This window comes from Typopeltis vanoorti, chromosome 20 (assembly GCF_054136105.1).
Source record: "Typopeltis vanoorti isolate ZY-2024b chromosome 20, IOZ_Tvanoo_1.0, whole genome shotgun sequence".
Classification (NCBI taxonomy): Eukaryota; Metazoa; Arthropoda; class Arachnida; order Uropygi; family Thelyphonidae; genus Typopeltis; species Typopeltis vanoorti.
In genome coordinates, this window is record NC_143568.1 from 61763651 (window position 1) to 61781203 (window position 17553).

A 17553-nucleotide genomic window follows, 5' to 3' on the forward strand; every position below is an offset into this window, starting at 1 on the left:
CCCTTTAGCCAATTTCTAAACAAAACACTTGGAAAAAGTAGCTATGAATACAACCATTCTCAAACCAGTGATTTGGCTATGCTATGTTGATAATGTGTTTGCTATTTGGCCACATGGTCCAGACACTTTGGATTAATTTTTAGTACATTTAAATAGCCAACACCCTAAAATCCACTTCACAATAGAACAGGAAGCTAATGACTGTCTGCCCTTCCTGGATACACTAATCACACACTTCCAGATGGTTCCTCATCTTTTTATGTTTATAGAAAATCCACACATACAAGGAGATATTTGCACAAATAGTCACACCATCATCCAGCTCAACAGCATAGTATCCTAAAAATACTAACTCACAGAGCTAGAGCTATTTGTTCTAATGACAATGCTCTTACTGCTGAACTCACTCACTTATGTCACACCTTCTTAACAAATAGCTATAATCTCCATAGGATAGAAAAAATACTAAATGCTCCCCAGAAATTCCCTCCATTGCCTACCATACAAGACTGCAGCAAAACTGTTACCATCTGATACATTCAAGGCACATCTGAAAAGATATCTAGAGTGCTCAATAAATATCAGCTATGCATCGTATTTAAACCTTGTGTCAAATTGGCAACTCTCATCTGTTCACCTAAGGACATACTCTTCTTTATCACATCCAGGAGCTTATGAAGTGCCCTGTTCTCGTGACCAGGCTTACTATGGATAGACAGGAAGAACTATTGACATCTACCTTGGTAAACGTAAAAAAACACATCCGGCACTATCATTATGATAAGTCGGGTCTAGCAGACCATGCCTTGGATACCACTTCACACAGGATTAATTGGAAGAAAACAAAAGTGCTACACAGAAAAGTGCTATACAAGTCAGAGAGATTGTTTTTGGAATCAACAGAAGCTTTAAAACATACTCCAAACCTCAACAAGTATGGTTGTATAAATTTACCAAAAATCTGGGAGACAGTCAATTTAAGATCTAATTAATATTTGTTTTCTCTCTTTTTCCAACATAGATGATGACTAATTAGGACTTTAGTTCCTTGTGTTGTCAGTTACAATTTTTTTAAACTAGTCCCACTGTTATACCAAATTTGTTGTTTAGCAATAATATGACAAACTGTTTTTGTGCTCTAAATATGCTGGATATAATACCAGCGAAATATCAGCAAATAAGTTAATAAATATTATTTTCTTATCATTCTGTGTTGTCATCAATACCGTGAAAATAAATAATATGTACTGTGAACACATAAGCCTTTCCACATATTTGGAGTAATAGCTAAAGCAACCAAAGCTATGAGGCCAGTGTATTACATTTGTTAATTGTGTTTTCTTTTGACAGTTTGTCTGCAAAACTTTATTTAAAAAAACTTAGTGTTTGAGGGAACCCCCATCTCTGTTCTTCGATGTTTCAGTTTTTTTAACAAAGTTAAAAAAAAAAAATAATTTGTTACAAAAATTAATGTATCTGTTTAAGTTATCCTAGAACATTGGAAATGGTCAAAAACCATGATTATAATTTTCTTCGTCAACCAGATGGAAATTTTCAATTTTTCATCTTAAGATCCTAATTCATGCACATGTCCTGTGTTCTATAAAGCAATAAATAGTCGCAGAACTCTTCTTCTTCTCAAGATGAAATCAATCATATTTTAATCCCCTATGCCAAATTAATATCTGGTTGTATATCAGATATTCTCAGGCCAGTTACTATTCATGTAGCATGTTGTTCTTTTCTGTCTTCAAAATTTCCTCTTTTCTTTAATCACCCCCAAACAAGGTTCTCCTTATTGAACTTTTTATGTATTTACCAGATTCCTTCCTTTTGTGATTTTATCATATTTTGGTCAGTTTGGAATTTTTCATTACCTTACTAAAGCTTCTGTTTGTTGTGAAGAATATAAAATATAAAATTATAGCATTTCATGAACCTGATGAGTCTGGACTTGTGGAATGTACTATGTCCTCTAAACATTAGGGTTTTTACACAAGAGCAGATTTCTTATGAAACATCTTTACTTAGAAAGCTGTGAAGCATTATCAATCACCTGAATTCCAGTTTCTGATGATTTACATTTGCTTCTCTTATGGGAAATAATACTCCTTAACTGTGCTCATCTTTCCTGATTTTTGTTTTAAATTTTCTTTTAATATTTATTATTTCTTTTAATTAACCATTATTACCTTACTAAACTGAGCATTATTATCTTACTAAAACATTAGTATTGCATTTGCAAATTTTAGTGTATGCATAATTTTTGTTGATGTGTGAAAATTTCATGTCAGTAAATAGTTAATTTATATACATAAGTTGTTTGTGTTAATTTAGAACAACGTTGGTATTGTGTCAAAGCACTGTTTTCATGTTTTTTTTTGGGGGGGGATAGCCATTGTTATTTAATCCTTTATCCCCATTGGGGGGGGATAGCCATTGGCTGAGAAAGTGTTGAGGATATGATTTAGTTCATTGGTTAGGGCATTGTCATTTGAACAGATTAGTTTAGCCCTGTAGTTTGTTATAGCATTGTTTGCTATAGTGAGAGTTGATTGTAATGAAAAAATTACCACAAATATTATATGATATAACACTTAACTTACATGTAACTTGCCAATCAGAGTTCCATATACCATCCCATCTTGTTTTCTCTTTCATATTAGGCTTACTGGCCTGTTGTAGTAAGTTAATTTGGTTCCTTAGAAAACCTTCTTACTGTTTATGATAGGGCAGTTAATCCTATCAGTATTGTAAATTATACCTGACAAGGAATTGTTGTTTAATCCTTTATTTAGGTATAAGCAAACAAGTTTGTACATGAAGTATCTTCACAACTGGCTAATTGTATGTAGATATTGTTGACTTCATATCAGTTGCCTTAGTATGCTATACACTTACTAAATAACTTAAGGAAATTACAACGTACAGTAGAATATACATTAAATTAAACTTTAATATATTTCCAATATTTCGACAACCACACGTTGCTATCTTCAAAGGAACTTACAATAAAGACACGTGCATGCAGACACTAAACACAGTAAATGAGAAACAAAGCAAGGAAGCTATGGTTTTCCTAAAAGTCCTGATGGTGCCCCATAGCGGGCTATGTAGGTATTCTTGGCCTTTGGGCTGAAAGTCTCCTGATATAAGCCTCCCAAATTTGGGGCAGTCTCATGCAACCAAATTTGTTGAGGTTTGGCATGTTTCTTAGGGCTGAGGCTGATTCCATGAATAGTCTTTCAAATTTAAACTTGCTACAGTATACTATTGTGGCTTTCTTCCACCGTATTCTGTGGTGAGTATCCAGAGCATGGTCTGCAAGACTGGAACGGCTGTACTGGTGAAACCTGATGCCTTGTGTTCTGAAATTCTGACATTTGCTGTCCTGCCTGTTTGGCCAAAGTAGGACAACTTACAGCTGCAAGGGACTTGGTATACACCAGGTAGGTCTAGGGGGAGTGGTTGGTCTTTAGTGGAGCAGATGAGGGATGCCAATTTTTTATATGGTCTGTAACAAGAGGTCAAGTCATGTTTTTTTAGGATTTTTGTAATTTTTTCTGAGGTGCCTCGGATGTAAGGAATGGTGATGGATTTAGAGTAATCCTTGTTGTGAGGGGGAGGGGGATCGTGGTTTTCTGGTTTCAATATTTTTTGGATTTTTTTTTTGGGGGGGGGGATAGCCATTGGCTGAGAAAGTGTTGAGGATATGATTTAGTTCATTGGTTAGGGCATTGTCATTTGAACAGATTAGTTTAGCCCTGTTGTATAGTGTCTTAACAACTCCATATTTTTGTGAGGGGGATGGTGGGATTGTTGGTGAATGTATGGGTGGGTTATCTCTAAACTGAGAAAAACCAAGGTTCCATTAGGCTGGTGTGCACGTGTCTTTATTGCAAGTTCCTTTGAAGATGGCAACGTGACGTTGCCGAAATATTGGAAATATGTTAAAGTTTAATTTAAGGGATATTCTATTGTATATTGTAATTTCCTTAAGTTATTTAGTAAGCATGTACAACCAATGTCTAAGCCTTTCTTCAAGAATTAGTATCCTATAATGCAAACTACACTTCCTTTTGGACATGTATATTGTTATGCATTATGGGAAGAGGTCACTGCTCAGACCAATTTAGACCATTATTGAGATCTTATCAGTAGGATAGTCCGAGGTGATACTAAGGTTGAATCAATGCAGAAGTCGTGTTTTCTCTGTCAAGTAGTAAAAAAGCTCATCACCTCATTATTAAACTACTCTGGATCAGCGACAGTCAGGAAGTTTTTTTTCAGTTGGTTAAGAAGTAAATTATACTTGACAAGAAACTATATTCTTGTTACTTCTGCATTGATTCAGCTTAGTATTTCTTTTGAGTCTGACTTCCACTGATGAGAACTCAATAAAGGTTGAAACTGGTCTGGGTAATATATTTCTTGTATATATGTATTTCTTTCTTTTTTTTTTATGTATATTTCACTTTATTTCTAATAATTCTTTTATTTACTAATGATTAGTGTTTTTTACATAGCAGTATAATATATGCATAAATAATTTTGTTCTTAATGACTTTAAATTCTTGGAATTCACTTGTCTACCTGGAGTTTTGCAATTCTGAGTTGTAGATAAGTACTGATCTGCATATCTGTTGGTTTTTCTTACTATAAATTCCATTAAGCAATCAGTTAGAAATGCAGAGTACACTGCAGATAGATTTTCTGCATCAAGTGGTGAAAGCAGCTCATCTTCTCTACTGTACTCCTGAATCGGTACTGCCACATTACTTACTGGATTTCATTTGTTAGAAACTGAAAATTCAGAAACCTTATTTTACGAAATATTATTATTATTACCAAGACCTCATGGAGTCAAGACTCATCTGGGAGGTCCTTTTATCACACACACAGCTCATCATAAACAGTTTTAAACACATTCAAACTCTTTGCAGACACCACATTCTCAGGCAAGGCATTCCAATCATTCACAACTCTGCACGAAAAAAACCTGCCTCTCACTCCCCTACTCACACCCTCTTTATACAGTTTCCAGGGATGACCTCTGGTTCTCCCCCGATCTCTGACTATTTTCTGTAGAACTTCTCCAGCAATGATCCTATAACAACCCCTTACCAACTCCTGTCCACCAGACTCTGCAAATTACATCTTCTCAATCTTTCCTCATACTTGACATTCCAGAGGTCAAAAACTACCTTAGTCAGTCTCCTTTGGACTCTTTCCAACATCTCTTTATCCTTCTGAAAACCCGGTGACCAAATCTGAGCACAATAGTCCATGTGTGGCCTAATCAAAACCTTATACAACGGAACAAGAATCTCCCTACTTCTACACATCAGTGTCCTCTGCATCATTCCCAGAAGCCTTTGTGTTGTCTTCACTATTTTGGTGATGTGTCCCCTAAATTTTAGATCCTTAGCCACTATCACCCCCAGATCTCGTATTTCCTATACCTCCAACAATATATTCTCACCAAGCATAAATTCTGCATCCCATCTTTGTTTTCCAAATTTTGAAACCTTACATTTTGCAACATTGAACTCACATCCCCATTTCTGCCCAATCACTCAATCTATTCAAGTCTTCCTGTAAGGCCACAACATCTTCACTACACTTCATGGTTCGTCCCAACTTTGCATCATCTGCAAACAACTGAATATCTCCATCCAAATCTTCACCTATATCATTAATATACAAGTTAAACAGTAATGGACCTAAAACAGACCTCTGAGGCGCTCCACTAGTGACTTTCCTTTTCCTGGATATCACTCCCCCATACACAACTTGTTGATACCTATCAGATAGCCAGTCTCCAATCCAATGCACCAATCTAATATCCAACCCCATCTGCTCTAGTTTGACTGTCAACCTATCATGAGGTACTCTATCAAAAGCCTTTGCGAAATCCAAGTATATTACTGTGCATCCTTTTCCTCTGTCCAAGGAAGCAGTCACTTTATTGTAATAAGTAAGTAGATTACTAAAACATTACCTCCCTTTAGCAAATCCATGCTGTCCATCAAAGATAATACCATCGTTATCAACCCAACTCTGGATCCTAGTTCTCACAAGCTTCTCCAACAACTTAACCACAACACCTGACACACAGATAGGCCTATAGTTTGATGCTTGAGTTTGATCACCTCCTTTATGAAGTGGCACAATCTTGCCCTCCTTCCACTCCTTAGGAACTTGACCGAGTGCAAGACTCATATTAAAAAATATGTCAAGGCAGGCATCAACTCCCTGGCACATTCTTTCAGAATACGTGGTGATATATTATCAAGTCCCACAGCCTTATTAACATCTAGTTTACTCAACTCCCCCATACACCTCTTGCTCACCTAGTCAGTCTCTCCTCCCCATCATCAGCTGCTCTCAATCCCTCCATGAAGTCACATTCACAAGATTGAAAGATCTTAATGAACTGCTCATTAAGTATCTCCACTACACATTCTGCATCAGCTGTCTTTATATCATTTTCTCCAATCAATGTCATCCTTCCATAATTATTCTTTCTTTTGCTGGCTACATATCGAAAGAACTCCTTAGGATTCTTTTTTTGCATCATTTTCTAAATGCTCTTCATACCTCTCGTTAGCTACCCTCACCAACCAAGTCACCCTCCTTGCTTGGTCTTTGTAGGCCTCGTGGAATTGGTTATTTCCACTTCTCTTATGCTGCCTCCACAATGCCCTTTTTCTCTGTATCGCATGCTTAATCTCTTTATTCATCCATCTCACACCCACCTTATTTAACTTTCTCACCCTTGGACTACATTTAGACATTGCATCTACTAAACAGTTTTTGAAAATCCCCCAAGCTGCATTGATCTCTTTTCCAGCTAACTCCTCATTCCATGCTACACCCTCAAGCTGTCTCCTGAGCTCTTCATAATCACCCCCCCCCCCCTTGTAGGTCCACATATACCCTTTTCTCACAGAGGTCCTCACACTGCTGGCAACCACCCAGGTAATCACCTCATGGTCACTCTCACCAATTGGTGGCTGATTTGACACCTCATTTACAATTACATACTCTGACGAGATGACCAAATCCAAGACCCTCAATCCTCGTGTGCCCTCTGTTATATCTTCTTCGTCAGATGAACTGCTCTGTAAACACAATACTCGATTAAAATCATCTGAATTATTCACTATATCTTCAAAAATTGAACTTCATCACATGCGTGTTTTTTTTTTTTTTTTTTTTTTTTTTTTTACCCAGCAGCTCAGGAAACTCATTACTAGAACATGTGGATTTCCCACATATGTTTCTAGTTTGTTGGCTTTCATGAGATGCATTCTTCTTATAGAATATAGAAGGATTCATTTTCGGTTAGGAATAGATAAATTTTTATTCCCTACGTGCTTACTGTCCGAAGACTAGAAGCAGCTATCCCTATATAGTGAACAACATGCCCTCCTTAACAGCCACTATACTGCAGATGCAAGAAAAACAATTGTCTCACTGAATAAGGTACAGAGATATTTCAGGTCTGCATAATTTATTTGTCAACAAATAGTGTAATTATAGACAACTGGGGTAAAAATGGCACTACCTAATGAATCACATGCCCCCCCCCCCCCCCCCACACACACAGAAAATATGCTGCATAGACTCATGCAAAACAGTTTGTTGTACTGCCAAACACAGTCTCTAACTAAAAACAATTGTCCTAACATTTGTCCAAATTTTAATTACATGAAATAAGTGTTTGTTTGATTGCACTTGAAACCTTTGATGTCATTATGACAGATCACAAATCCTAACTTCAAATAATTTTTAATTTTTTGAAAAGATAAATTTTTATTCCCTACGTGCTTACTGTCTGAAGACTAGAATCAACTATCCCTATATAGTGAACAACATGCCCTCCTTAACAGCCACTATACTGCAGATGCAAGAAAAACAATTGTCTCACTGAATAAGGTACAGAGATATTTGAGGTCTGCATAATTTATTTGTCAACAAATAGTGTAATTATAGACAACTGGGGTAAAAATGGCACTACCTAATGAATCACATGCCCCCCCCCCCCCTCACAGAAACTATGCTGCATAGACTCGTGCAAAACAATTTGTTGTACTGCCAAACACAGTCTCTAACTAAAAACATTTGTCCAAATTTTCAATTACATGAAATAAGTGTTTGTTTGATTGCACTTGAAATCTTTGATGTCATTATGACAGATCAGAAATCCTAACTTCAAATAATTATATCAAAAGAGTTGCAATTAACATGCCATATAGACTTTGTGTCAGATGAGCCCTTCCACCCGACATGGAAGGCAGCACATAAACGGTAATGAGAAGTCCCATCATACGATAAATGTGTGAAACACTTCCCATTGTAAATGTATTAATCTTCAGTTTCCAACAAGAATATATATATATGTATCATTCACCTTTGCATTAAGATTGATGGTATAATCTTTTCGCATGATTTTATCTTATTTTCTAGAATGAGCATCTGTTCTGCTTTGCTGTTTTTCAGTTTCAGTGGTTGTATTAAAGAGAACTGTGAAACCTTGCTACATCATCCTAATCTACAGAGATTTGATGGACTAGAATCTGCTTTATAGGAATTTGTTATTAACATGGCTCATTCTGGCTAATTTTTATTGTATTTATTTTATATAACCACCACTAGGACTTTAGCGTTTCTCTGTTATTCACATGACTGTCTCATTTACATTATTGATTCTTCATTGTTTGGCTTCATTTCATTTTTAATTTTATACAGATGCTCTTGATACTTGAGACAATATTTTATGCAAATAAATCTTCAAAACCTGTTCTAGTAATTTTTCCTAATTGATTTTTTTCTAGAAATGTCCATTAAATAATTAATATGAATTTCTTATGAGAAATGGGTAATTTCTTATGAAAAATTACAAACTCCTCAATTTTGTTGAATTTTTGTTATTTTCCAGGTTTTTGATTGAAGATTTAAAGGATTTTTTGTATTGTTTTTTGGGGAATTTTTCTGGTCTGCAGTGTTTAGTTCGTGACCTAAACTACAAGTTTAAGCCCAAATTAAATGTCATCAAAGACAAGAATGCAGCACCATTAACAGAAGAACTGGAAATTAAAAAAGATGGAAAGAATACTGTGAGTAACTGTATAACAGAGAAGATAAGGAAAATTTGGAGGAGCCTTCTCACCAGGAAAATTTTGATTTGGAACTCTCCAGTTACGCATGAGGTTGAAAGAACAGTTAAACAGCTTAAGAGCAATAAAGCCCTGGGTGCAAATGGAATCTCAGCAGAGTTAATTAAGGCCACAAGGGATGGAGGGATAAGATTGTTTCATAGATTGATTACAAGGATATGGGAGACAGGATTGTGGCCTAGAGACTGAAAGAAGTCAGTTTTCATACCACTGCACAAGAAGGAAGATATGAAGGTTGCAAGAACTATAGCATTATTAGTTTAATCTCTCATGCAAGCAAGATTTTATTAAAGATCATTCTAAATAGGATTGAGCCCAAAGTTGAGGCAGAGATACCTGAGGAACAAGCAGGTTTTAGGAAAGGTAAAGATACCAGAGATCAGATCATAGAAAAGTATAAAGAATTTAGACTCCCAATGGTAATGTGTTTCTTAGACTACTCTAAAGCTTTTGACTGTGACACAGCTTCAGCATGTGAAACTGGGAAATAATGAAAATAATAGGTTTTCCTCAACACACTATCAGGATGATAGCTAACTTGTACGGTGAGCAAGATGCCACTGTAAGAACAGTTGTTGGATTAACTGATTAGCTTCAGGTTGGAAAGGGAGTTAGGCAAGGATGCCTATTTTCTCCTCACCTGTTGAGCATCTATGCAGAGGACATCATGCGTGTAGCATTGGATGAGCTTAAGACAGGAATTAGGATAGGTGGTAGTTGATCAGTAATCCGAGCTATTCTGGTGATGCAGTACTCCTTTGTAATGACAAGGAAGAACTAGAACAAATTCTTGATAAAGTTAACAAAATCAGTAAGAATAGAGGATTCATATCAATCCCAGCAAGACATGATTATGGTTCTCAAAGGAAATATAAACAGGGAAGATACTAAGAAACAAGTGTACCTTAATGGAGAAAGAATTGAGAAAGTCAGCAAGTTTGTGTGAAGAATTGCTGTTCAGAAGAAGATTAGGAATGGCTAAAACAACAGTCAGAGACTTGTCTAAAATCTGGGAGAATGGATTTATCTCCACAGGAACAAAGTTGAGAATTGTGATGCAGCTGTTTTTTCAACAACGACTTATGGATGTGAGACTGGGAACCTAAAGAAGTCTGATAGGAAAAGGATTACTGCTTTTGAGATGTTTTTGTTTCAAAAGGCTGTTGAGGATATCATATACCGAAAGGCAAACAAATGGATGGGTGCTGGAAAGGATCAGTAGAACTTTAATGCTGCTTAAAGATATTTGACAGAAGAAAGATGAAATACTTTGGACACATGGAAAGGAGGACTTCTCAGAACAGTAACAGAAACTAAAGTTCCTGAAAAAAGAGTTAGGGTAGACCATCAATGAGATGGATGGTATGTCTGGAATGACTGATCTTCAAAGAGTTGAAGCCTCTAGAAAAGCATACAACAGGACCACCTGGCAAGGACTCAGATGTTCGGTGATGTGTCACTGAACATCTGAGTGACCATACAACATCTTGATGTCCAGTGAATAGATGGATGGATGGATTTTAGACACCATAGTCATTTAAAAAGTCAGAGTAGCAGTTTGAGGTTAAAGATTTATGAACATGTCTCCCAGATAGTCTGTTTGGTGTGTGGCATCTGGATCATATTTAGGTTAGGAAACCTGATGCATTGCCTTTATTTTCTGTTCTGTATAGTATCTTGCAGGTGGTCTGTGGAGCTGCTTTACTATACCACTGAATATGAGTGATTCTGATTCTCTACACTGCATATATATAGAAATGAAGTAACAGAAACCAGAGATCCAGTACATGCAGCAACCACTTCAGGCCTCTAATAAACAGCATGGTGACATTTTGTTGGGCTATGAAAATTATCCACTACCTAGAGGTTGAGTCTACATTTTCTTTACTTGGCATAAACGCATTTTTCTAGCATACACTCTCTAGGTGCACCTAAGTCCCATTTATAGAAACGAGCTATTTTGTGGTTTGGTTGATTTGGTTTGACGTGGAGAAGGTGCTTGTTGTGACAAATCAGTTATGACAAATACTATGCAACACTCACTTGAGATGAAAAGAAAAATGTTTCTCTTCAGGAATCTTTTGTTTATCATTCACTCATCTTTGATGATTTTAGATTGTTTGACCATGCTCTAAACAACATTTATTTCACACTGACTTTGTTTATTTCTGCTGCTTTCTGTATACCTGCTCTTATTACTTTTTTTTTTTTTCTTATGTGAACCCCCATTCACAAAGAGGTAGTAAATGTAACCTACATTAGTACTGTGGGTAGACTAAGTATTAGATAATCCCAAAACTCTACTTTCTAGAGTCCACACACATGGAACTTTTTCCAAGTACTTCATCTCCTTAAGTTATGTCCATGAATTGGCAGGTGAAGTGCAAAACGCATGCTTTTTCTGTCAGTTGTCAGTCCTTTCCTTCTTGTGCTGATTATTCTCTTTTCAGAAAATAATCAGCACAATTATGGGAGCTAGAGCAGGAGTTCTAGTTTCTTCCTCTTTTCCATCTGCTGTGCAAGATATTCTTCAAGGGCATGCCAAACACATCATGGAAATCCATAATCTCTATTCAACAGTATAGCAGTAAAGCATTTACAGACTAGTTGCCATTTGGCAGCTGGCCCTGATCAGCTGGAGTATTATCCTGCTATCACATACTGTCAGACTGTGCTTGAGGGGAGTCATCCAAGTAGTTGTATGAGCTCTCACTGATGAGACCTCAATGAAGGTTGAACCATTATGGCCTTTCCCATAATGTATGGCATTATACACAACTGAAAGGGGATGTGTTTTGCATTATGGGATACTAAGGTGATGATTTATGGTTTTAATGGCACAAGGACACCAAAAGTTATATTGCACCATATCAAGGTTATAGTAGTACACAAGGTAAGACATTCACAAACATCCATGCCCACAGCAGGATTCGAACCTGTGATCTGTTGATTGGAGAGCGGGTACACTAACCACTCGCCCAACCAGGCAGTGCAGGGGATATTAAGGCAGTTGATGTGAAGTCATTAGCCTCCATATACAAGTAGTCCAGGTGTGAAGATACCTCACTATCAAACTTTGTTTGCTTACACTTGGATAAAGGATTAAACAAAGAATATCATTTCTTGGCTGTCACTATAAATTATTATAGTCACATAAGGGAGACACTATTGAGGCCAAAATATGCCAAGGAGATTGGCTGCTCTCTATATGGGATCAATTCCAAGAGTAATTTTTACAGCATGTTCTTACTTTCAGCAGTAGAGCAAAATGAACCACGACCAGAATAACAAATAGCTAGTGTGACTACAGTTAAAAAATAAAACTCAAAAAATAAAAATATAGGAAAAAAATTCCATCAATAAATAATTTTTATATCTATTTCACCAATGCTTGCAGCATAAACAAAAACATTGTAATTTTTTCTTTTAAGATTACACGGTGATCAGCATTCATATTTATGAATTTAGGGACACAAAACACACGTGTTGAAAAGATTATTTTACTGATTAATAATAAAATAATAACTTGACGTTTCGACCTTTGTATTGAGGTCATCATCAGAAAGATACATGTGTATAAGAACCAACCTACATGCTGTTGCACTCTATACAGGTAAATTACATCTACGTTGTTAACTAATCTTTTTTCTTAGCCTGCCCTCTAGTGATTTAAAAAAAAAAAAAATCCCAATCAGAAAGGATGAACACAAACGACACATAAAATACCTCCATTTTGGAAAAACTGGCCTTTCTGACCATGCACTCCAAACATACCCCAGAATTGATTGGAAAGGTACCAAGTCCCTACACCGCACCAAAGCCTGGTTTGAGCGGAAATTCAAGGAAGCATGTGAAATGCTCAAACATGATCCGAATCTGAATAAAAATAATGGTCTAACCATTCCAAGAATGTGGAGGATCGATCTGCAACCTTCATAGCAACTACGAAGAAAAATCTCAATACAAGAAGACTTGGTGAAGTTTTTTTTTTTTTCCCCTGAACATTCAATAGCAACCTGTACTGTACAAATCCAGAAGATAATCGCAGTATAATAATATAAACTGTATAATTCCAGAAGAATCCTAGTATGTGAGGACTTTAGCAGAGTTTATTGTAGGGTTTTTTTTTTAATCACCAGAGGGCAGGCTAAGAAAAAAGATTAGTTAACAACGTAGATGTAATTTACCTGTATAGAGTGCAACAGCATGTAGCTTGGTTCTTATACACATGTATCTTTCTGATGATGACCTCAATACAGGGGTCGAAACGTCAAGTTATTATTTTATTATTAATCAGTAAAATAATCTTTTCAACACGTGTGTTTTGTGTCCCTAAATTCATAAATATGAAAAACATTGTAATGTACATTACCACTTACACCAAGACCAGACTTCATGACCAATTCTTTCTGCTACAAGGGTAGCTTTACCTTTGTAACAGAGAAGTTCAAATCTAGAATTCTTGTTTTTGATATTCTTTGGATTAAGGTTTCATTGCATCATTCAGTTACATTTATCTGTTGTCTTTACTGCTCACCAAATTCTCACTTTTAGTTTTCTCCCTCTGAAGCTTGACTTTGTAGTTTACTATTCATGTGAAAACATCTTCCTAGTGACTTCGGTAATCTCCGATTCTAACTTGTTTCTCTTTTCCAGTGAACACGCTGGAAGAGATGCTGAATTATCTACCTACTTACTGGAATATTATGCATTCTTCTCTACTTTAATAACACCTTGATCTTTTCTTATTTAGTTCTCCAGATATTGGATGGGAAGGATATCGACAGTGCATGGGACGTGTTTAAAAAATACTCAAATAATGCGATATCAGAATGTGTCCCTAGAGTTCAAGAGAATAAATAGAATAGGAGTGAAATGGATGTGTAATCAATTAAGCAAGAGATCAATTGCTAGTAATGAAGAAATGCATCAACAAATAAATACGATGGGTGCAAAAAGAGCAATCATAATGGGAGACTTTAATTATCCAAACATTGAGCGGATAGTTGTAAGATCGCATGAGAAGAATGAAACTGAATTTATTGAGTTGTTGCGAGACAACTTCCTTAAGCAGCATGTGATAGAAGGAACTTGTGAAGAGTGTTAGATCTGATTATAGTGTCAGAGGGAGTTTGATTAAAGACGTAACTATTCTGCCTCTGGTTGGTGACATTGAACCCCTGTGGTACTCACTTGGGAAGTGGTGTGGCCAAGTTTATGAATGTTCCCAGAGTTACATGCTCAGCTACAAAGCAGGAAATTATGATCACCTGAGAGGTATGCTGGGTTCTGTGCCATGGCATCAGTTATTGGAAGGGAATGATATCAATAGTGCATGGGAAGTGTTTAAATATACTTAAATAATGCCTGACAGCACATGGATCAGAATGATTGCATGAGTGTCTGCTCTATGGGAGAAAAAATCAACAATGGATTTTGGTCTGAATTATTTAGAGGACAAAAAATGTCCATGTTATAGTAAGATGATTAGTGAGGAAGAAATCTAGAGTGTTTGTAGTGTGCTGGTAGGCATGTGAACAATTTGTGTTAGATCACTGGTGATAGCAAATGATCTTAGCATATTTACTTGCTTTGTAGTTAAAAATGAAAAGCCACATGAAGTTGTGAACGTTAAAATCTGTGGAAAATGACCTCACTATTGGGAAAATTGAACTTGAAGAAATGTGAAGAAAGGAAATCAAATTCAGAATGGTTGGTGGCATTGGTAGAGTAATAAGAGACAAGAAACGAATAATAGAATGTGGGAGTGAGATATTTTCAGTGAAAGATCAAAAAAGAGAAGATACTATGTTGCAAATTGACATGATATATCAGATATTTCACCTCAGTTTGAGGTGAAACAAGCAAATGAGAGTGTAACTAGGAATAGGTGAAGTCATTGGTGCTTGAAAAATCTGAAATTTAAGTCAGTTAGAAACAGTATGTGTAGTGTTAGATCTGAAACAGGTGACCTCACTCTAAATGAGGTCACTTTTCCAGAGTCTAACAGATAATATCCATTAAATGAGCATACTTATCATTTGGCATAATTTAACTATGTGTTAAAAGAAATAACAACTGGCAAATTAGAATAAGAACTGTTTGTATTGTAGTTAGTGTGTTTATACTTTTATGTAACTGTAAGTCAACAAAAAGGGCTCACATGAGAGTAATTACCAGTGAATTTCTACACGTGAAAGAATGCCAGTAATTCGGTAAGAAGGGGCAACGGTCGCCCAATACTACAATAGCAGCGTAAGCTGCTATTGTAGTATTGGGTGCTACCTCTAAGAAAACATCAAGACTCATGCATTTCCGGAATTGGAAAGCCCCGTATGAGGATCAGTGAAGTCACCTAGTCAGGGATGAATCGGAAGGGCAAAAGGAGAGATCAGACTCGGAAAGGTGGCGCTCTTGGGGAGCGTATAAAACCTGCAACACAGAATTGAAACCCCCTGTTTTGTTTGTTCCTGTATTCTCACCGTGTGCTTCGAGTGGTCATCGTGATTCAGTTCTTATATTTAAGAGCCGATCTCCGAGAAATTTCAGTATGCCACCGCCACAGAGCACTGCAAATTTTGAACGCAGGCCGTTGGTAAGGAATAGCATAGACGTAAATCCTTAGTAAAGAAACTGAGCACCCAATCCAGGGAGAGCATGCGATTCCCATGTGGCAACAGAACCAAGGCAGCCAGAATTTCGTAAGAAGGAAGGACGGAGAAAACCCCGAAGGAACCTAAGATAGAGTAGATAAGTATCTTTGCATATTCTAGCCCTTTAGGGAATGTGACTAACAGAAGCGGAAGAAAGTGTATCTCGAATTTATGATAAGGAAAAGCATGAAGAATTAATATATGTGTGAATGACTCTATACCATTAAGCTGAATTCTAAGAACTAGTAACTTACTGGAGATTCTGTCGTGACCTACTCGAGGGAGATTAATAATGTGCCAAATACCTAGCTGGCTCCTATTAAGTTGTAAACTAAATATTTGATAACTTGAAGGAATAGTGTTGTAGAGATTAAGAAATCCATGTTTATCTAAGAATGAGAAAGTGAGAGAAACATAAGAGTTTTAGCCTAGCATTAATATCAACTTTGTATTGTAATTAATTATGAATTTATTACACTTGTTTGTTACCTTCCATGCTTGCTTTTCTGACCATGTTGACTGACATAGACCCTTCATAAAAATACAGGGATTTTTATAAATATACATGCACAGGGATATCCTAAGTAAGAAAGGAAAGGGGGCACGACTGCAAACAGACAAAAGGAAAACCTACGGCTTCTGATTTCAAGCAAATTATATTAGTGGCATCTGATATTCTATAACCATCCTTAGGCTGAGTTTGGCTCTGTCCTTAAATCCCAGGCTGGTGCAGGAAATAAATTTGTCTCAGTGAATGTGGATGACTTATAGAGATCAGGGAATAGGTATTTTCTGGGGCCCAAAATTTAGAAATTGTCAGGTAAGCAGTAAGATCATATACTCAGTGTTAGGCAGACGATTTAGGGATATATAAGGGTTAAAGATAGCAGACAGAGGCCAACATATATAATAAGGTAAAGGAAAGAGTAGTGACCACTAAATCAAAATAGCATTATACAAAGGGGAGATAAAACGAGACATAACAGTAGGTTTGCACACTGCAGGTGGAAATGAACATCAGTGAGGTCAGACCTTGCATGTTTGTGAAGTGAATTTGGAAGATTTATAGAGGTGGGTTAATTTTATTTGCATGTATTTATTTATTTCTCTTTGCTTGAATTTTCATGTTGTTTTAAGTTTAATGAAAATTAGGAGGGGACTGGAAATATAGTGTGATGGATTCCTTACTAAGCTTTATGCATGGAGATTATCCAATTCCTTTCAAATCATAGCCTCACAAAGAAAAGTTCAACCTCTCTCTCTCTATGATGCCTGAAATAATTCTAAAACATCATTGTCTGCCTGGTTGGCCAAGTGGTTAGCATATCCTTTCTTCAGCCAAGAGACTGTGGGTTCAAATTCTGCCAAGGGCATGGATGTTTGTGATTGTTCTACGAACTGTTTACCATATGTACTGGTATAACCTGCGTCCTGGAGCAGTATAACCTTTGATGTCTTTGCACCATAAAAATCAAATGAAATCAAATCTAAAACATTCATATTTCATACTTTGGGTAATGAAACTTGTATACCATTTAGCGATGGCTAGTACAACAGAGATTTGGCATTTCTGCTGAGGGTTGCCATTCCTTGATCCCTACCTATGTTAGTTCACTTATAGATAGTTTTTTTGTCATTCTGATGGTCTGAAGCTGGTTGGCAGGAGTGTGTGTGGGGGGGGTTGCTGCAGTTCAACCAGAATTCACCAAACTTTAGTG

General features: G+C 36.6%; 1 protein-coding gene across 1 annotated transcript in view; it reads left to right on the plus strand.

The window, feature by feature from the left end:
* Positions 1 to 17553, plus strand: part of Nelf-E (negative elongation factor E) — a 111926-nt gene that overhangs the window by 73239 nt on the left and 21134 nt on the right. The gene's annotated exons all lie outside the window — the stretch shown is intronic.